Below are 21438 nucleotides of genomic sequence, written 5' to 3'. Positions count from 1 at the left end.
CATAGGGTTGCTCTATGAGTTAAATCCAGCTGCATGGTGCTGGAGCGGTGGCTGCACAGTGCTAGAGTGACTTTGAGGGGATACCCCATGTCCAAGGTCAGAGAAGCCACAGCAAGATGGTATGAGGGGTAAATTCACTTTTAGAATCAATCCCCACTTCCCCCAGAGAGGCTTGGAAGGCTCAAACAAACCTTGTTGCACCAGGACCCAGAGACCCCACAGAGACTGAGACAAAACTGTGTTTAAGCATCTTCTATGGAGGTACGGGTCAGCAGTGGATTGCTGCAGGGGCAGGGGCTCTGGGTGCAGCAGACTTGGGTAGGCATAAGCTCTCTTGGAGGAGGTCACTATTAACCCCACCATAGAGCTGCCAGAACTTACACAGGAATTGGAAGTAGACTCTTTGAGGGCACAAACAGAACTTTGTGTGCACCAGGACTCAGGAGAAAGGAGCAGTGATCCCACAAGAGACTGACCCAAACTTGCCCAGAAGTGTCCAGGAGTCTCTAGTGGAGGTGTAGGTCGGTGGTGCCCTGCTGCAGGGTTGGGGGCACTGAGTGTAGCAGTACATACATGGGACCTTTTGAAGGAGGTCACCATTATCTTCATTCAGTTCAGTTCAGTTGCTCAGTCGTGTCCGACTCTTTGTGACCCCATGAATCGCAGCACACCAGGCCTCCCTGTCCATCACCAACTCCCGGAATTCACTCAGATTCACCTTCATCTAGGCAGTGATGCCATCCAGTCATCTCATCCTCTGTCGTCCCCTTCTCCTCCTGCCCCCAATCCCCCCCAGCATCAGAGTCTTTTCCAATGAGTCAACTCTTCGCATGAGGTGGTCAAAGTATTGAAGTTTCAACTTTAGCATCATTCCTTCCAAAGAAATCCCAGGGCTGATCTCCTTCAGAATGGACTGGTTGGATCTCCTTGCAGTCCAAGAGATTCTCAAGAGTCTTCTCCAACACCACAGTTCAAAAGCATCAATTCTTCGGCGCTCAGCTTTCTTCACAGTCCAACTCTCATATCCATACATGACTACTGGAAAAACCTCCCCCATAGTTTCAGTTCAGTTCAGTTCAGTTCAGCTGCTCAGTTGTGTCCGACTCTTTGTGACTCCATGAATCACAGCACGCCAGGCCTCCCTGTCCATCACCAACTCTCGGAGTTCACTCAAACTCATGTCCATCGAGTCGATGATGCCATCCAGCCATCTCATCCTCTGTTGTCCCCTTCTCCTGCCCCCAATCCCTCCCAGCATCAGGGTCTTTTCCAAGAGTCAACTCTTTGCATTAGGTGGCCAAAGTATTGGAGTTTCAGCTTCAGCATCAGTTTGGCCACAGGTAAATAACAGGGAGGGAACACAGCTCCACCCATCAACAGAAAATTGGATTAAAGATTTACTGAGCATGGCCCCCTCATCAGAACAAGACCCAGTTTTCCCCTCAGTCAGTCTCTCCCATCAGGAAGCTTCCATAAGCCTCTTATTCTTCTCCATCAGAGGGCAGACAGACTGAAAACCACAATCACAGAAAACTAACCAAACTGATCACATGGACCACAGCCTTGTCTAACTCAATGAAACTCTGAGCCATGCCATGTAGTGCCTCCCAAGATAGACGGGTCATGGTGGCGAGTTCTGACAAAATGTGGGTGCACTAGAGAAGTGACTGGCAGACCACTTCAGTATTCTTGTCTTGAGAACTGCATGAACAGTATAAAAAGGCAAAATGATAGGAGGGCACTGAAAGATGAACTCCCCAAGTTGGTAGGTGCCCAATATGCTATTGGAGATCTGTGGAGAAGTAACTCCAGAAAGAATGAAGAGACGGAGCCAAAGCAAAAACAACACACAATTGTGGATGAGACTGGTTACAGAAGCAAAGTCCAATGTTGTAAAGAGCAATGTTGCATAGGAACCTGGAATGTTAGGTCCATGAATCAAGGCAAATTGGAAGTGGTCAAACAGGAGATGGCAAGAGTGAACATCAACATTTTAGGAATCAGCAAACTAAAATGGACTGGAATGGGTGAATTTAACTTAGATGACCATTATATCTACTACTGTGGGCAAGAATCCATTAGAAGAAATGGAGTAGCCATCATAGTCAACAAAAGAGTCCCAAATGCAGTACTAGGATGCAATCCCCAAAACGACAGAATGATCTCTGTTCATTTCCAAGGCAAACCATTCAATATCACGGTAATCCAAGTCTATGCCCTGACCAGTAATGTTGAAGAAGCTGAAGTTGAATGGTTCTGTGAAGACCTACAAGACCTTCTAGAACTAACACCCCCAAAAGATGTTCTTTTCATTATAGGGGACTGGAATGCAAAAGTAGGAAGTCAAGAAACATCTGGAGTAACAGGCAAATTTGGCCTTGGAGTACAGAATGAAGCAGGGCAAAGGCTAGTAGAGTTTTGCCAAGAGAATGCACTGGTCGTAGCAAACATCCTCTTCCAACAACACAAGAGAAGACTCTACACATGGACATCACCAGATGGTCAACACCGAAGTCAGACTGATTATATTCTTTGCAGCCAAGATGGAGAAGCTCTATACAGTTAGCAAAAACAAGACCAGGAGCTGACTATAGCTCAGATCATGAACTCCTTATTGCCAAATTCAGAATTGAAGAAAGTACAGAAAACCACTAGACCATTCAGGTATGACCTAAATCAAATCCTTTATGATTATACAGTGGAATTGATAAGTAGATTCATGGGATTAGATCTGACAGACAGAGTGCCTGAAGAACTATGGACAGAGGTTCCTGACATTGTACAGGAGACAGGGATCAAGACCATCCCCAAGAAAAAGAAATGCAAAAACCCAAATGGCTGTCTGAGGAGGCCTTACAAATAGCTGTGAAAAGAAGAGAAGCTAAAAGCAAAGCAGAAAAGGAAAGATATACCCATTTGAATGCAGAGTTCCAAAGAATAACAAGGAGAGACAAGAAAGCCTTCCTCAGTGATCAATGCAAAGAAATAGAGGAAAATAATAGAATGGGAAAGACTAGAGATCTCTTCAAGAAAATTAGAGATACCATGGGAACATTTCACGCAAAGTGAATGTGAAGTCGCTCAGTCGTGTCTGACTCTTTGCGGCCCCATGGACTGTAGGCCACCAGGCTCCTCCATCCATGGGATTTTCTAGGCAAGAATACCAGAGTGGGTTGCTATTTCCTTCTCCAGGAGATCTTCCCCACCCAGGGATTGAACCTGGGTCTCCCGCACTGTAGGCAGGCTCTTTACCCTCTGAGCCACCCAGGAAGTCATTTCATGCAAAGATGGGCTCAATAAAGGACAGAAATGGTATGGACCTAACAGAAGCAGAAGATATTAAGAAGAGGTGGCAAGAATACACAGAAGAGCTATACAAAAAACAAACAAACAAAAAACTTCACTATCCAGATAATCACAATGGTGTGATCACTCACCTAGAGCCAGACATTCTGGAATGTGAAGTCAAGTGGGCCTTAGGAAGCATCACTAAGAACAAAGCTAGTGGAGGTGATGGAATTCCAGTTGAGCTATTTCAAATCCTGAAAGATGATGCTGTGAAAGTGCTGCAGTCAATATGCCAGCAAATTTGGAAAACTCAGCAGTGGCCACAGGACTGGAAAAGGTCAGTTTTCATTCCAATCCCACAGAAAGGCAATGCCAAAGAATACTCAAACTACCCACCCAATTGCACTCATCTCACACACTAGTAAAGTAAAGCTCAAAATTCTCCAAGGAAGGCTTCAACAGTACGTGAACTGTGAACTTCCAGATGTTCAAGCTGGATTTAGAGAACGCAGAGGAACCAGAGATCAAATTGCCAACATCTGTTGGGTCATTGAAAAAGCAAGAGAGTTCCAGAGAAACATATATTTCTGCTTTATTGACTAAGCCAACGCCTTTGACTGTGTGGATCACCACAAACTGTGGAAAATTCTGAAAGAGATGGGAATACCAGACCACCTGACCTGCCTCCTGAGAAATCTGTAATGCAGGTCAGGAAGCAACAGTTAGAACTGGACATGGAACAACAGACTGGTTCCAAATAGGAAAAGGAGTACGTCAAGGCTGTATATTGTCACCCTGCTTATTTAACTTATATGCAGAGTACATCATGGGAAATGCTGGGCTGTAGGAAGCACAAGCTGGAATAAGATTGCCGGGAGAAATACCAATAACCTAAGATATGCAGATGACACCACTCTCATGGCAGAAAGCAGAGAAGAACTAAAGAGCCTCTTGATGAAAGTGAAAGAGGAGAGTGAAAAAGTTGGCTTAGAGCTCAACATTCAGAAAACGAAGATCATGGCATCTGGTCCCATCACTTCATGGCAAATAGAGGGGTAAACATTGGAAACAGTGACAGACTTTATTTTGGGGGGCTCCAAAATCACTGCAGATGGTGAGTGCAGCCATGAAATTAAAAGGCACTTGCTCCTTGGAAGAAAAGTTATGACTAACCTAGGCAGCATATTAAAAAGCAGAGACATTTCTTTGCCAACAAAGGTCCATCTAGTCAAATCTATGGTTTTCCCAGTAGTCATGTATGGATGTGAGAGTTGGACTATAAAGAATTGATTGCTGAAGTATGATGCATTTGAGCTGTGGTGTTGGAGAAGACTCTTGAGAGTCCCTTGGACTGCAAGGAGATCCAACTAGTCCATCGTAAAGGAGATCTGTCCTGAGTGTTTATTAGAAGGACTGATTTGAAACTGAAACTCCAATCCTTTGGCCACCTGATGCAAAGAGCTGACTCATTTGAAAAGACCTTGATACTGGGAAAGATTGAAGGCATGTGGAGAAGGGAATGACAGAGGATGAGACGGTTGGATGACATCGCCGACTCAATGGACATGAGTTTGAGTAAACTCCAGGAGTTGGTGATGGACACAGAGGCCTGGCATGCTGCAATCCATGGGGTTGCAACGAGTCAGACATGACTGAGCCCCTGAACTGTCTGACTGATGAATTAAATCATAACAATTTATAATATGTGTAGAGCACTTGGCACAGAGCCTAGTACATTGAGAGTGCTTACTAAATAAATATTAGGAGTGGTCACTGTTGTTAGAGTCACCATACAGAATTAATGTTCTCCAGTTGAAGAGATGTTATTCTGGAAATATTCCTTGCTTCCCTAATAAGTTGGTCCCATTGCCAAGCCTATACAGTGCTTGTTATAACCTCTGAGGAAATATGGGGTAAATCGTGGATAGGGGGTGTGAGGAGCTTTGGGAGGGGGGAAGAGCCTTGGTGGCAGGACTGAGGTGGTGCCCAGAGCACTGTGGCCAGGCCCGAGGCTGTTGTGTAAACAGACAGTCAATCAGTCAGAATAGAGAAGTGGAACAGCAGTGACTAGATGAATACACAGAGTAAGGGGATTAATAGAGCTGAGATTAAACTGTTAGCTGAGATTAAAGAGAGTAATTTTCCTTAGGGCATGGACATCAGTGGTGGGGTCTGGAAACAAGACCTTGACTATGTGTCCTATACCTGGGTCTATCTTCCTCTTAAAGTGTTCTTTCAGACCCAGTTCCTTAGCTTTCCCAACGCCCCCAGTATCTGCTGAACCGACTTTCTTGTCTCTTTGATTGCTCCCATCTGGTTTAGGTTTGTCTCTCATAAAGCCGTCAGTCTGGATGAGGACCCCTGCTGTCTCTATGGGCATAGCCAGGGGCGCCACTTGCTAACTCATTAAGAATGTAACCACCACTGCAGTTGTTCACAGGCAGTGTAGACAGTCCTTAACGCTGTGACACAGAAGGCAGCATCCTGACCAAACAGATCTAAGCAGAAGAGGCTTCTCTTCCTACTAGGTGCCTGGCTGGAAGCAGATGCTTTATGGAAGTCAGTTGCCATCCAGATAGTCAGCAACATTTGTTTAGGAGCCGCTGCACGTCTGTCCCTGTGATGAGGGAGACAGTATTGCAATGCAGAAAAGATAATGAACCTCATCAGAATCTCTGATTACTTCCTGAGGATTGATTCTGAGAAGTGCCTTTAAGGGTAAAAACACTTTTAAGGCTCTTGATGCATATTGCTATATTGCTTTCCAAAAAGGATAGACAAATTCTCATGCCCTTTTATTGCATTTGATTGTGCCCATTTTGTCATACCTTTGCCAGGACTGAGTATTGTTAAAAATTTAAAAATATGTGTAACAGAGAGGCAAAGTGACATTTCTTTGATTCAATCTTTATTACTTTATTAACAGGGGTGTGAGCATTTTGAAATGTTTCTTTGCTATGGAGATAATATTTGGTATCATCTCCATGGTAGGTCTGGAGGAATAGTGACTAGATTTTTTTTGACTGAGTTTTATCTATGTTACTTATTTTTAAATACCTATACAGTAAAATTTACTTTTGTTGTTGTGTAGTTTTGTGATTTTAACGAGTACACAGAGTTATGTAACTACTAAGACAATCAGAATTTAGACAGTTTTCTCCCTTCGAATTCCCTATGCTTCCTCTTTGTGGTAAAACCCTCTACTAACTCTTAGCTCCTAGCACTTACTGATCTATTCTATGCCCTTTATTTTGCTTTCCCCAGGATAATATTGCAGTGTATTTAATAAAGCAAGACGTTAAAAATTTAAGTCCACTTTATCAATATTTTTACTTTGTTTATTGTGCTTTGTGGTCCTAAGAATTCTTTGCTTAACCCAAGGTCACAATATTTTCTGCTAAAAGTTTTCTAACTTTACATTTTACATTTAAGTCCATTTTGTTAAATTTTGTACCAAGTGTGAGATATTGGCCAAGATTCAAGTTTTTGAAGTCTACAAACAATAAATGCTGGAGAGGGTGTGGAGAAAAGGGAACCCTCTTTCACTGTTGCTGGGAATGCAAACTAGTACAGCCATTATGGAGAACAGTGTGGAGATTCCTTAAAAAACTGGAAATAGAACTGTCATTTGACCCAGCAATCCCACTGCTGGGCATACACACCGAGGAAACCAGAATTGAAAGAGACACGTGTACCCAAATGTTCATCGCCGCACTGTTTATAATAGCCAGGACATGGAAGCAACCTAGATGTCCATGAGCAGATGAATGGATAAGAAAGCTGTGGTACATATATATAATGGAATATTACTCAGCTATTAAAAAGAATGCATTTGAATCAGTTCTAATGAGGTGGATGAAACTGGAGCCTATTATACAGAGTGAAGTAAGTCAGAAAGAAAAACACTAATACAGTATATTAATGCATATATATGGAATTTAGAAAGATGGTAATGATGAACCTATATGTGAGACAGCAAAAGAGACACAGATGTAAAACACAGACTTTTGGACTTTGTGGGAGAAGGCAAGGGTGGGATGATTTGAGAGAATAGCACTGAAACGTATATTATCATATATGAAACAGATTGCCAGTCCAGGTCCGATGCATGAGACAGGGTGCTCAGGGCTGGTGCACTGGGATGGCCTTGAGGGATAGGATGGGGAGGGAGGTGGGAGGGGTGTTCAGGATGGGGAACACATGTACACCTGTGGCAGATTCATGCCAATGTATGGCAAAAACCACTACAATATTGTAAAGTAATTAGCCTTCAATTAAAATAAATAATTAAAAAAAGATTCATGTTTTTGTAGTATATTGATGGCCATTTGATCTGGCACCATTGCTCACAAATCTAACTTTTTCCTATTTAATTGCCTTTGTATCTCTTTCAAAAACCCACTGGCCATATGTGTTTTTTTCCCTGGCCCCTCTGTTTTGTCTTATTGCTCTATCTTATGTTCATTAGCATCTGGTCTTGATTATAGTAAGTTCCTATGTTTTTGTCTCTTCCAGAATGACGTGCAAATGGAATCTTATAGTATTATAAAACTTGTCTGGCATGTGTCCCTTAGAATAAAGAATGTGTGTGAGATTCATCCTAGTTGTGTATGTCAATCTTTCTTTTTTTTTTTTTAATGTTCAGTAGTATTTCACTGTATGGATGTACTAGAGACTATTCATCCAATTGCTGTTCATTTTCAGATTTTGTTTGTTTATTCTAGTTCCTTTGCCTTTTTAAGAATCAAGTTGTAAATAGCTGTAAAACTTGATTAGGATAATGTTGGGATTTCCCAACGTAAGTCTAGAAATAAATTTGGGGAGAATTGATATATTAGCATAGTGAATCTTCCAATCTATGAATATGGTATATCTTCATGTGTTTAACTCTTACGGAAAATTATTTCATCAGTGTTTTATAGTTTATAGCTGACATCTAAGTATTTCATGTTTTGGAATTGCCAGGGGTACTGTTTCTAAAATTTTAAATTCAGTTTCAAATTGTTATTGCTGGTATAAAGAAACACAATTGATTATTTGTGTATTGATTAATTTCTGATGTTAGCCACTTGCTGTGTAAAGAAGTCCAGTCTATTCTGGTGGAGAGAGATCCTAGAACACAAGAGATCATGTGACAAAGACCTGAGGTCTCCCATCCTACAGTCAGCCACCACTGCCAGCTGTGTGAGTGAAGCCCTTTTCAGTATTCTTGGCTTCAAGAGTACGTGAATGGAGAACTTCCAGATGTACAAGCTGAATTTAGAAAAGGCAGGGGAACCAGAAATCAAATTACGAACATCTGTTGGATCATAGGAAAAGCAAGAGAATTCCAGTAAAACATCTACTTCTGTTTCGCTGGCTATGAAAAAGTTAAAGCCTTTGACTGTGTGGATCACAACAAACTAGAAAATTCTTAAAGAGATGGGAATACCAGACCACCTTACCTACCTCCTGATGAACCTGTATGCAGGTTAAGAAGCAACAGTTAGAACTGGACATGGAACAATGGACTGGTTCGCAACTGGGAAAGGAGAGTTGTCACCCTCCTTATTTAACTTATATGCAGATTACATCATGCAAAATGCCGGGCTGGATGAATCACAGGCTGGAATCAAGATTCCCAGGAGAAATATCAACAACCTCAGATATGCAGATGATACCACTTTAATGGCAGAAGTTGAAGAGGAACTAAAGAGCCTCTTGATGAAGTTGAAAGAAGAGAGTGAAAAAGCTGGTTTAAAATTCAACATTCAAAAAACAAGATCATGGCATCTGGCCCTATCACCTCATGGCAAATGGGGAAAAACTGGAAACAGTGACAAGCTTTATTTTCTTGGGCTCCAAAATTGCTGTGGACTGTGACTGCAGTCATGTATTAAAAGACCCTTGCTTTCTTGGAAGGAAAGCTATGACAAACCTAGACAGCGTATTGAAAAGCAGAGATATCACTTTGCTGACAAAGGTCCACATAGTCAAAGCTAAGGGTTTTCCAGTAGTCATGTATGGATGTGAGAGTTGGACCATAAAGAAGGCTAAATGTTGAAGAATTGGTGCTTTTGCATTGTGGTGCTGGAGAAGACTCTTGAGAATCCCTTGGACAGCAAGGAGATCAAACCAGTCAATCCTAAAGGAAACCAACCCTGTAAATTCATTGGAAGGACTGATGCTGAAGCTGAAGCTCCAAGACTTTGGTAATCCAATGCGAAGAGCTGACTCATTGGAAGAGACCCTGATGCTTGGAAAGGTTGAGGGCAGGAGGAGAAGGGGATGAAAGAGGATGAGATGGTTGGATGGCGTCACCGATCTATGGACATAAGGTTGGGCAAACTCTGGGAGATGGTGAAGGGCAGGGGAGCCTGGCATGCTGCAGCTTATGGGGTTGCAAAAAGTCAGACATGACTTACTAAGTGAACAACAAAAGCAACAAGCCACAGCCCTGCTCAAAGTTGATGTAGCCACTCAGCCAACACTGCATGGAGCTGAAGAACTGCCCATCTGAGACTAACCAGTCCACAGAATTGTGAGAAATAATACATCTCTGTGGTTTCAAATCACCAAGTTTTAGGGCATTATTTAATATTGTCCTAGATATGGAGCTTAACAGCAGTTCACTTACCCAACTCTTGGTTCCATGGCCTGGCCATGAGTCTTCCTGAGGCTCCTTGTTGCCAGTCAGACTGAAGCCTGTGTCTCTAGAAATAGCAACTGGCTGCCAAGTCACAGCTCTCCCTCTAGCCTACACACTCCACAGTGGTGCAGTCCAAATAGTCTGTATTTTTGCTTGAACTCAAGTTGGCCACTGTGAGGCCTCTGCCAGCCTTGCTGTGTTGACATTTATGCTGACTGCTTGCTCACTTGGCTGACTACACACCTGTCTGCCTGGCTCTCCCTGGCTCCCCACAGTGCCCTCTCTGGCCTGATTGAAAGCCCCAGGAATTCTATTTGCAGTGTCTCCTTCCCACCTCCTGATATGAGATTCTTCCTCTGTGGGGCCAGTTTCATGCTGCTGCAAGTGGATCAGTATTCCTCAGGCCTGAAACCCCAACTCTAGTTCCAAGAATTGGCAACTGTTTCATTCTGACCTAGAACTTCCTAGTGGTTCAGAAAAAAGACTTGGAACCCTGGAGATGTTAATGGGTTTAAAAAAGTAAGTCAGGGCAAACACTTCCTGGCCTGTTCTTACTAGCTGTTCAATCTGGGACGAATTCCCAAGCTCATGTAAACCACATTTTCTTCACTCATAATCTAGGGATAATAATACATGAGAAGATACTATATGTGCATTGCTAAGCAACATGCCTGCCATACAGCAACTGCTTAACAGTGGTAGTTAATCATAATTTGTATGAAAGTGAGTGATAGAAGGGGCCCTTAGAGATTATTTAGTCCAAGCGCCACATTTTTCAGCAGCAGAAAGTAAGGTTCAGAGAGACTGAGTGATTTGCCCAGCGTCACCACACCTCAGAGTTGAATAAAGACTGGAACACTAATTTTCCAGCCTCTAATCTCATACCTTTCCCACTGCGCCATGGTTTTTCGGCTTAGGAGGCCCTGGAGAGAAAACGGGGAAAAGGAAGAAACTATCAACTACTAAGTGTCTACTCTGTTTTTGCTTTTATATATATCGTGCCATTTTATCCCCATAATAATTTTTAAGTTATTATCTCTGCTTTACACATGAAGACACCAATGCTTAGAAAATTTAAATTCCTGCCTGAAAATCCCATGGGTGACAGACTAGGGTTGCAACTCATGCCTGTCTGACTCCAAAACCAGCCCACACTCCTCCACCATCTCATGCCCTTTCTGGGTCAGGCTGGGGAGGGGAAGAGTTTCTGCAGAGCCTGGCACTACCCTGGCTGTGTTTCTTCTCAGTCCTCAGATGCAGTAGCTGGTCTGCACGCAAGAGCCTTTCATCCTTCCTTCCACACAATCCTTTTAACTGAAACCAAGTGGCCAAAGCTTAACTGTAATTCTGCAGAACTGGCGGTGAGAGGCCTGGTGGGAGCTTGGGCTGCTCACCCTGAACGTGATGTGCACAGAGAGTGGGGCTGACATTGTTTAGCTCTCTGCTCAGCAGTGCCCAGCCAAACCTCTTGGTCTAAATTGAGCCCTTAATCGTTTTCCTGGCATTTGCTCAGACAGGATTTTATTTTCTAGTAATAAAAGCGCCTACATTGTAGGAAAAAAACCAACAAAAACTGATCTGCCTCTTTTGTAGCTTTTGTGAATGCTTCACCACCTGTCCATTCCCTGCCTTGTTTTCATGCTTGGAGCAGAGCCAGGTTGTTTTGTGCCCACTGTCAAGTTTGGGGGAGCTCTGCGTGGGCAGAGAAATGCACTCACATTGACTGCTTCTGCTCATTACTTGGGGCCTCGCACCTCCTGGATTGAGAGGTTTGACTTCTGAGTCTGTAGGCTTGACTTCTGGGTCTGCAGGTGGCGCAGGGGAGATGGTTCTGAGGAAAGAGGAACAAAGTGAGTCACCAAGGGCCTCCCACCTAAGTAGTTCTTGATGGCTCACACTTGGTTATCTCAGTCTTTCCCTTAAGAATTTTCAGTGACTCTCCAGTGCCTGCAGAATGAACTGCATACTTTCTAATATGATATTCAGACCTACATTCTCAGCCTCTTTTCTTTCTTTCTTTTTTTTTGGTAAAAAATAAAATAAAATACAATATGGATACCTAAAAAAGTAAAATTGAAATTCACCAGAATCTTCTCCACTATAACCGATGTTAAAATTTTGGCAAGTGTCCTTCCAGACTTGTGTGAATATACATTGTTGTTGTTGTTCAGTCCCCCAGTTGTGTCCGACTCTTTGCAACCCCATGGCCTGCAGCACGCCAGGCCTCCCTGTCCCTCACCATCTCCTGGAGTTTGCCCAAGTTCATGTTCATTGCATCAGTGATACTGTCCAGCCATCTCATTCTCTGACGCCATCTTCTGCCCTCCATCTTTCCCAGAATCAGGGACTTTTTCAGTGAGTCATCTGTTTGCATCAGATGATCAAAATACTGGAGCTTCAGCTTAAGCATCAGTCCTTCCAGTGAATATTCAAAGTTGATCTCTGTTAAGATTGACAGGCTTGATCTCCTTGCTGTCCAAGGGATTTTTAGGAGTCTTCTTCAGCTCCACAGTTCGAAGGCATCAATTCTTTGGTGTTCTGCCTTTTTTAGGGTCCAGCTCTCACAACCGTATGTGACCACTGGGAAGACTATAGCCTTGACTCTACAGACCTTTGTTGACAGAGTAATGTCTCTGCTTTTTAACACGCTGTCTAGGTTTGTCATCGTGAATTTCATCTTCATTTGTGTTGAGGCCTTTTCAGTTTCAATTTGCCTTTCTAACATTCAGTTCAGTTCAGTTCAGTCACTCAGTTGTATCCAACTCTTTGCAACCCCATGAACTGGAGCATGCCAGGCCTCCCTGTTCATCACCAACTCCTGGAGTCCACCCAAACCCATGTCCATTGAGTCGGTGATGCCATCCAACCATCTCATCCTCTCTCATCCCCTTCTCCTCCTGCCCTCAATCTTTCCCAGCATCAGGGTCTTTTCCAATGAGTCAGCTCTTTGCATCAGGTGGCCAAAGTATTGGAGTTTCAGCTTCAACATCAGTCCTTCCAGTGAACACCCAGGACTGGTCTCCTTTAGGATGGACTGGTTGGATCGCCTCATAGTCCAAGGGACTCTCAAGAGTCTTCTCCAACACCACAGTTCAAAAGCATCAATTCTTCAGCACTCAGCTTTCTTTATAGTCCAACTCTCGCATCCATCTTTTGACAACTCCCACAATACACTAAACATTGTCTAAACTGAATTCACCTTCTGTAAATATATCATGCACTTTCATGCTTCTAAGACTTTGTTTCTGACAATCTGTCTGCCCCAAATACTCTTTATACATTGCCTGGCACATAGTAAGCTCCAACAAAGCTGTTTGTTCCACTTTCTTTCTTGCCTGGTAAGCTCCTACTTACTATTTAAAATTCTGCTGAAATGACCGCCTCCCCGCCCCTTTATAAAACTACACTCTCTCCCAAGTGCGTACTCGTCCACTCACTAGGTAGTCACTCACTGTCCATTTGGGGACCTGCTGCCTCCCACCCCGACCTATTCTAATACTAAGTTCTTCCAAGGCAGTCAGGGACCATGTCTCCTTTACTCCAAACCATGCCTGGCATTCAATATGAACTGGGGAAATTGGCATCAACTCTGTCAGAGGCAGCAATCTGCTGGTGAAGCTGAGCTGTGGTGAAGCTAGTCAGGGTGGCCTGTAAGTTGCTGTTTGGACAGAGATCCCAGATTGCTAAGTAGACCCCTTTTCTTTATTCCTCCCTGTCTGGCAAGAGCCAACCTTCAACCTCAGAGAGCACTGTAGTACCAGCAAACTGTCTTGGCAGACCTTGGATGAATTATTTACTCTCTTCTTGCTAAGTGAATGCAGGTGTCTGTGTGATGCCTCCAGTTCTGGGTATGTCTAAGGTGCCTCTCAAAGTGCTTGGGCCAGAATTCTGGACTTAATGATAGTGGGCTGCAGGGAGAGAGAAAAACCCAGCATTCCTACCCATGGCCAGATTGCTTGCTCTGTCTTCAGAGGGGGGACATTTTGTTCTCTCTGGCTCACCTTTGCCCCCAGCTCCCTCCATTGCCCTCCCACCCCTGTCTCCACTTACAATGGAAATTTTACATTTTTTTGCTGTTGTAGTCCTTGCTCCTCTCTCCTTCCTTGCCACACACCATGCAGCTCCTATGTCATAATCTTACACACTATCTACTTGGTCTTCCCTCTTCTTCCAGACTTGAAACACTGATAGGAACCAGGGAAAATGGTTTACTGGATGCTGTAGCTGATTTGAGCAGCCTTTGTTGAAAGCATGAATTGGGTGCTTTCCAATGCCTTGGATCACTTTTGGGTGGTCATCCTCAAGAGAAGGGGTTTCTAGTCTTCCTCGGTTTCGCACTTCCATTTCCAAATTCCCTGAGAGAAAACAAATGAAGCAATAGAAGTGACTGGAAACAGTGTCTAATGCTACCTGAACTCACATGGTATCAAACAGTCAGCCTGACTTAATGATAAAGTTCTTGAGTTTCTCCAGGCCTTATCAACCTGTGGGTATCAATGTTGGAATCTTATTAGGGCCAATGACCTATATTTTGCTTTCTCTTGCTCCTGTGACTTTGTTCCCTAGAAAAACTTCACAGGTGCTCACAAGTACCCCTCTCATTCTTCCTCTCATACCAGTATTGGCAGTGTTTCTAGATCACTTGGCAGCTGAGGGGATAGGGTGTGGTGGGTGCCTTATGTGCTCTTGTCTGTATTAAGAACACTTTCTCCTCATGTGGAAACTCTTCAGGTGACTAAATAGTATTGATTGGAGTTTTCCTGTGCTGGGAAGACCACTCCCCCTTTCACTTCTCTCTACCTATACCCCCAAACTTGCCCTCTGCCACATTTTGCACCTTAGTTTGTCACTAGGCCCTAATGTGGTGATGTCCCTTTCTGGAAACAACCCTCTCAGGTACTGCAAGAAGGCCCTTTGTCTGCTGAGTTCTGACCGTCTCCATGGGGTCTGCCAGACACAGATGTCTGAAGCTTCTCACTCATCTTTGTTCTTTTTCTGGCTTGTGAATCAAACCACTTCCTCCTCTTCACATAGAGTGACTCCCAGACACCCTACATACTAGTTCTTCAAACACAGCACCCAGGGCTGAAACCAGTTTAGGCTCATGTTGGGACCTCATTGAATTAATGTTTTTTCCAGTTCCTTCCAGTTTACAAAACTCTTTCACATACATTTTTTCACTTAATCCTTAAAACAGCATTTTAAAGTATGTGTTGTCTTTATTATCACTTTATGGGGAGTAAAACTGAAGTTCACATAGGTTAGGGAATGTGGATATATGGCTACTAGTTTTTTTAATTGAAGTATAGTTGATTTACAGCATTTGTTAATTTCTGGTATGCACCAAAGTGATTCAGTTATACATATACCTGTTGTTGTTGTTCAGTCGCCCAGTCAGGTCTGACTCTTTGTAACCCCATGGACTGCAGCACACCAGGCTTCTCTGTCCCTCACCATCTCCTGAAGTTTACCCACAAGTTCATGTGCATTGCATCAGTGATGCCATCCAGCCATCTCATCCTCTGACACTGTCTTCTCCTTCTGCCCTCAATCTTTCCCAGCATCAGGGACTTTTCCAATGAGTTAGCTTTTCACATCATATGACCAAAATACTGGAGTTTCAGTTTCAGCATCAGTCCTTCCAACAAGTATTCAGGGGTGATGTCCCTTAAGATTGACTGATTTGATCTCTTGTTGTCCAAGGTACTCTCAGGAGTCTTCTCTAGCACCATAGTTCAAAGGCATCAGTTCTTTGGTGCTCTGCCTTCTTTATGGTCCATCTCTCACAACTGTATGTGAGCACTGGGAAGACCATAGCCTTGACTATATCGACCTTTATTGGCAGACTAATGTCTCTGCTTTTCAACACACTGTCTAGGTTTGTCATCACTTTCCTGGCAATAAGCAAACGTCTTCTGATTTCGTGGCTACAGTCACCATCCACAGTGATTTTAGAGCCCAAGAAGAGGAAATCTGTCACTGCTTCCACCTTTCCCCCCTCTATCCAGCCATGAAATAATGGGGCTGGATCCTGTGATCTTAATTTTTTTAACATTTAGTTTTAAGCCAGCTCTTTCACTATCCTCCTTCACCCTTACCAAGAGGATCTTTAGTTCCTCTTTGATTTCTGCTATCAGAGTGATATCATCCACATATTTGAGGTTGTTGATGTTTCTCCTACCTGTCTTGATTCCAGCTTGTAACTCATCTAGCATTTCTCAAGATGTGCTCAGCATACAGATTAAACAAACAGGGTGTCAGCAGGCAGCCCTGTTGTGTTTGTACATGTACATATAATTATATATACACACACACATGTACATACATGCATACATATATAGACATACACAAACATATATATTGTTTTTCATATTACTTTCCATTTCAGTTTTTTACAGAATACTGAATATAGTTCCCTGTGCTATACAGCAGAACCTTATTGTTTTATATATAGTAGTTTGTGTCTGCTAATCCCAAACTCCTAATTATCCCTCCCGCCCCCCTTTAATCCTCTGCTCACCATAAGTTCGTTTTCTGACATGGGTACTTATTTAGTAAATGACGGAGCTAAGAATTGTTAGTTCTTGCTATTCAGAATCCTAGGTTCCCTCTCTTAGAGGACCAAAATGGCCAAGATTTAGATAGTTGAGGGGGATGTGGAGAAATTAAAAATGCCTATAACTTCAGACCTGGAGTTAGATGCAGCTGGTACCATTCAGAGGTGATTGAAATCTCTGGTAGAGTAATGACTAGCATTGTATTGTCCAGGCCACAATAGCTATGGTCTTATCAAGAAGTTTATGAGACTTTTCTGTTGTTATGGCTGGTCTTCTTATTTTACCTGTGCTCCAAGTATTTGGCTAAGATTATCATATAGTTGTTTTTGTGGGTGTCTTACTATGCTTGCTCTACTTTAGGATACTTGAGGGCAGACACAATGTTTTTGGCATCTTTGCATGCTCCAAATCAAGAGCTATGAATGTAGTAGGTGCTATAATATCTGTTGTTGGAGTGTTTTAGAATGAATGAGTATTTCTTAATGTTACCCTCTTGGATTTCCAAGTGGATAATTCAACTGTAGCCATTTCTTCCCCACTAGCACCTCTAACAGAAGGTGAGCATGGTGCATGATCAAGCAAAATAACTCAAACCTACTCGTCTCTTGCCTCAATTTTTCCAAGTACTTAAGTTACCCAGCTGTTCCCTTTCGGGCCCACCAATACATTTTACTGTCAGTTGCCTTCTCTCCCCGTCCCCCACTCCTCATTTCTGAGTGCAGACCAATTCAGGTAGGAATTAGATCAACAACCTCAGTGCCATTGGAAGGACTTGCTGCTCAGTCATCTGACTGATCTTGGGTTTGGTCTAGTGACATATTTTCCCAAGTGACATTTGTTCTCTTCCCTGTTCATTGTTGGTCTAAGCCATAGATCTGGCTTATACCAATCATTAATTTTCCTGCTCAAAGGCACTGTTCCCTTTTAGGACTTGACAGTGGCCCGGACTCAGCCTGGGACTGGGTCCTGATGTCCTATGGGGTACTTCTCCCTGGGACAAGAACCTGGATCTTTATACCAGTCTGTTGTTGCCCATGGACAATTTACCTGGAAATCACTTCCCACCTGTCTGTCTGCCTGACTGGGGAGGCAGACAGGATGCTAGAATTCCTCACCATTGTGCTCTATCCATTTGATTGGAAGAGTTGCTTCAATCATGCTTGGGCTTGCTGTGTCCTTTGGCCATTGTGGCTCTTCCATCTGGCTGCCAGTCTTGTGTTTACCTTTGCAGCTGGGCCTATTCCTCCTGCTAAAGATCTGACTGTATACTTCCAGGGTCAGAATTTCACTTTGTCTTCTCTGCCTGCTCTGCATGGCTGTGAGATGCCCATAGTGTCCTGTGCAAAAACAAAAGCCCCTTTGGTTTCATCTTATTGTGCCCTTTAAGAGGTTTGGTGTGAAGGAAAGTTTGAAACTAACTGGATTTTAAGGGTTGATGTTTGGGATAGTTTTTATTGGTTAATTCTGTCTCTATTATTGCCATTTTTTTGGACCCACATTCAGTCAGATACTAAATATTGCTTTCCAGTGTTACTGGAAACTTGGGTTCGGCTGCTTGCTGCTTGAATCAATACTCATGAAACAAGTGCTGGTAGAAATGGAAAGGTTGTTTTAATCAGAAGACTAGCTATTTAAAGAGAAGGTGGACTCATGTCCCAGAAACAACTCTGAAGATGCTGCTCAGCCATGGAAGTTTTTAAAGGGAAAAAGGGGATGTAATCCAGCCATGAAAGTTTTTAAAGGGACAAAGGGGATGTAATCTCAATTAATCATTGAGGTAGGTGGTCAGATTTGTTGCCATCTCCCACTGGGTACGGGCTTGTTGACTCCTTATAATCTATCTTTAGATGCTGTCTGGTTCAGTTTGCTCTTGAGAAGGGGAAGCTGAAGAAAAGTTTTAGGCATCCATTAATTACTTATTCTTTGTTCTTATTTCTTTGATCTAATGAAAGAAACAACAGGTTATGCAAAGTATTGTGTGATCAAAAGATTTGAAAAGTGTGCTTAGATCAGAGGTTAGTTGAAATACAGCTTTGCTAGAGTGACAAGACAAAAGGGTCTCCTGCAGAGAGCTGCTTCTTGCCATAGAGCTGCCTGCGTTAAGCTGCTCACAAATCCCTACTGTGCTCTTTAAGAGGTTCCACCGTTCTATTTCTATGGGATTATGAGTGAAGGTCTATCTTCTGTAATTTCTTCATGCTGATATAGGATGCCATATTCTCAGAGTGGAATATGTCAACATGGGTCTGTGGCATCTTCTTGGTAACAATTTTAGTTGCCTGCTTACATATACAGGCAGAGCAAGCTACAATCATTTTGATACCCACAGAGATACAGATGATTATGAGCAGTAGTGTTAATCCCATTCTCTTGAGGCCAGTTCTTGGAATAACGCTACCCATAGGTTCAGTATTGCTCAAGATGGAGTAGCGTATGCCATGGCTATTGTGTGAAAGTCGCTCAGTTGTGTCTGACTTTTTACGACCCCATGGACTATACAGTCTGTGGAATTCTCTAGGCCAGAATACTGGAGTGGGTAGCCTGTCCCTTCTCCAGGGAATCTTCCCAACTCCGGGATCCAACCCAGGTCTCCTGCATTGCAGGCAGATTCTTTACCAGCTGAGCCACAAGGGAAGCCCCATAATAATGTGCATTAGACACTAAAATATTTGGTGACTCTGCCATGATAATCATTAACTGAGTTGCTCTTTTATGACTCTGTAAGGCTTGGGAGACTTCAGTTTTTTTCTATGAACAAGAGACAGGGGACATGGAAGGGCCTTTGTACTTGGAGGGGTGGGGCTTGCAGGGTTCTGCTCAATTTTTACTAGGAAACTGCTATAGAATAAGGACAGTGAAAAGCTGGCTTAAAACTTAGTATTCAACCACTAAGATCATGGCATTTGGTCCCATCATTTCATGTCTAATAGATGGGGGAATAGTGGAAACAGTGGCAGATTTTATATCCCTGGGCTTCAGAATTACTCCAGACAGTGACTGCAGCCACAAAATTTAAACATTCTTACTCCTTGGAAGAAAAGCTACGGCAAACCTGTGTATGTGTCAGTTGCTTAGTCATGTCTGACTCTTTGCGACCTCATGGACTATAGCTTGCCAGGCTCCTCTGTCCATGAAATTCCCCAGGCAAGAATACTGGAGTGGGTTGCCATTCCTTTCTCCAGTACAGTGTATTAAAAAGCAGAGGCATCACTTTGTTGACAAAGGTCCATATAGTCAAGGCTATGGTTTTTCCAGTAATCATATACAGGTGTAAGAGCTGAACCATAAAGAAGGCTGAGTGCTGAAGAATTGATGCTTTTGAATTGTGGTGCTGGAGAAGACTCTTGAGAGTCCCTTAGACTGCAAGGAGATCGAACTAGTCAATCATAAAGGAAATGAACCCTGAGTATTCATTGGAAGGACTAATGCAGGAGCTGATGAAGCTCCAATACATTGGTCACCTGATGCAAAGAGCCAATCCATTGGAAAAGACCCTGATGCTGGGAAAGACTGGAGGGCAGAAGGAGCAGAGGATGAGATGGTTGGAGAGTATCACCAACTCAATGGACTGAATTTGAGCAAACTCTGGGACAATCCCTGTAGTTAATGGGGTTGCAAAGAGTTGGTCACAACTTAGCGACTAAACAACAAGAAACTCAGATATATCAGATATATGTCAGATATATCCCAGTCATAAGGGTCCAGGCTCCTTTTGTGTGTCATACTTCACTGGGCTGGATGTCCTACACAGTCTGGAAAAATAATTTGCAATCACCATTTGCAGACTCTCTTAACATAATTGTAAAAGATTTCTTAAAATAGCAGTACATTTCATTAGTACCTTTTAAAGAAGAGTGATACGCACTGGCTCAAATAAATTAATGTTCCCACCCAGAGAAATAGGTGAGGGGATGCACAGTGAAGAGAAGTATGCAAGAACCATGTTACAATTCGATGATAGATCAGATCAGAATCTCACTCTTTAGGGAAAATGAAAACATCAGGTTTGACAGACACAATTAAATATTACAGCCTTGTAAGGAGGCTTGAGGACTGGATAGCTCCAGACTTCCAAAAGTTGCCTTCATTCTATGAGATATCTCCATTTGGCTTTCTAAGATGTTTCAAATTTAGCTTGTCCCTAACTGAACTTCTGATTATCATTGCTGTTCCCTCCCCTCCCACTTCTCATGCCTCTTTTACAACCTGGTTCACTCAAAGTAACTTCACTGTAGTGCATGGCAGCTCTGTCCTTTCAGCTGTTCATATCCCAAACCTTGAACTCATTCTTGACTCTCTTCTTTCTTTAACACCTTATATCCAGCCTCTCAGAAATTCTAAGTTCCAGTTTCAAAATAAATTGATAATATGACCATTTTCCACCATCTCTTATTTTCCTGGTCATAGTGATCATTGTTTTCTGCTTGAGATTCACAAATAGCCTTCAACTGGTCTCTCTGAGTCTACTATGGCTCCCTCTTCTTCTCCCCTACTTCATTCTGTACACAGGCTTTGGTTTCAGCCATGGCTCCTGATGTCTGCTATGGCTCTTCAGTTTACCCAGAGAAAAACCCAAAGTCCTCATCATAGTTTCCAAGGGCTTCAGGCCCTCAGTTACTTCTGATCTCATATCCCATTACTTTCTCCTTTTCTCACTGCCTTCTGGCCATGCTGACCTTGCTGTCAGACATGTTTTTTGCCTCAGGGCCTTTTTGCTAGATGTTCCTTCTTCTTGAATAGTCTTCCCCCAGAGATATGATACCTTCTTCTTTTTGGCTGCATTGTGCAGCATGTGGGATCATAGTTCCCCAACCAGCGATTGAACCCATGCCCCTTGCAGTGGAAGCATGGAGTCTTAACCATTGGACTGCCAGTAAAGTACCAATCTGGTATCTTCTTGACCAACTACCTTTCATTCTTTCATTTGTTTTCTTAAATGTTACCTTCTCAATGAGGCCTACTGGG

General features: G+C 43.0%; 1 pseudogene; it reads right to left on the bottom strand.

Moving 5' to 3' along the window:
* The window catches only part of LOC138080806 (large ribosomal subunit protein uL18 pseudogene), a 62270-nt pseudogene that overhangs the window by 7608 nt on the left and 33224 nt on the right, over window positions 1-21438 (bottom strand).

The sequence above is a fragment of the Capricornis sumatraensis genome, chromosome 6 (assembly GCF_032405125.1).
Source record: "Capricornis sumatraensis isolate serow.1 chromosome 6, serow.2, whole genome shotgun sequence".
In the NCBI taxonomy this organism is placed as follows: domain Eukaryota; kingdom Metazoa; phylum Chordata; class Mammalia; order Artiodactyla; family Bovidae; genus Capricornis; species Capricornis sumatraensis.
The sequence above is the reverse complement of the archived record's forward strand: the minus strand, read 5'-3'. Positions and strand labels throughout refer to the sequence as shown.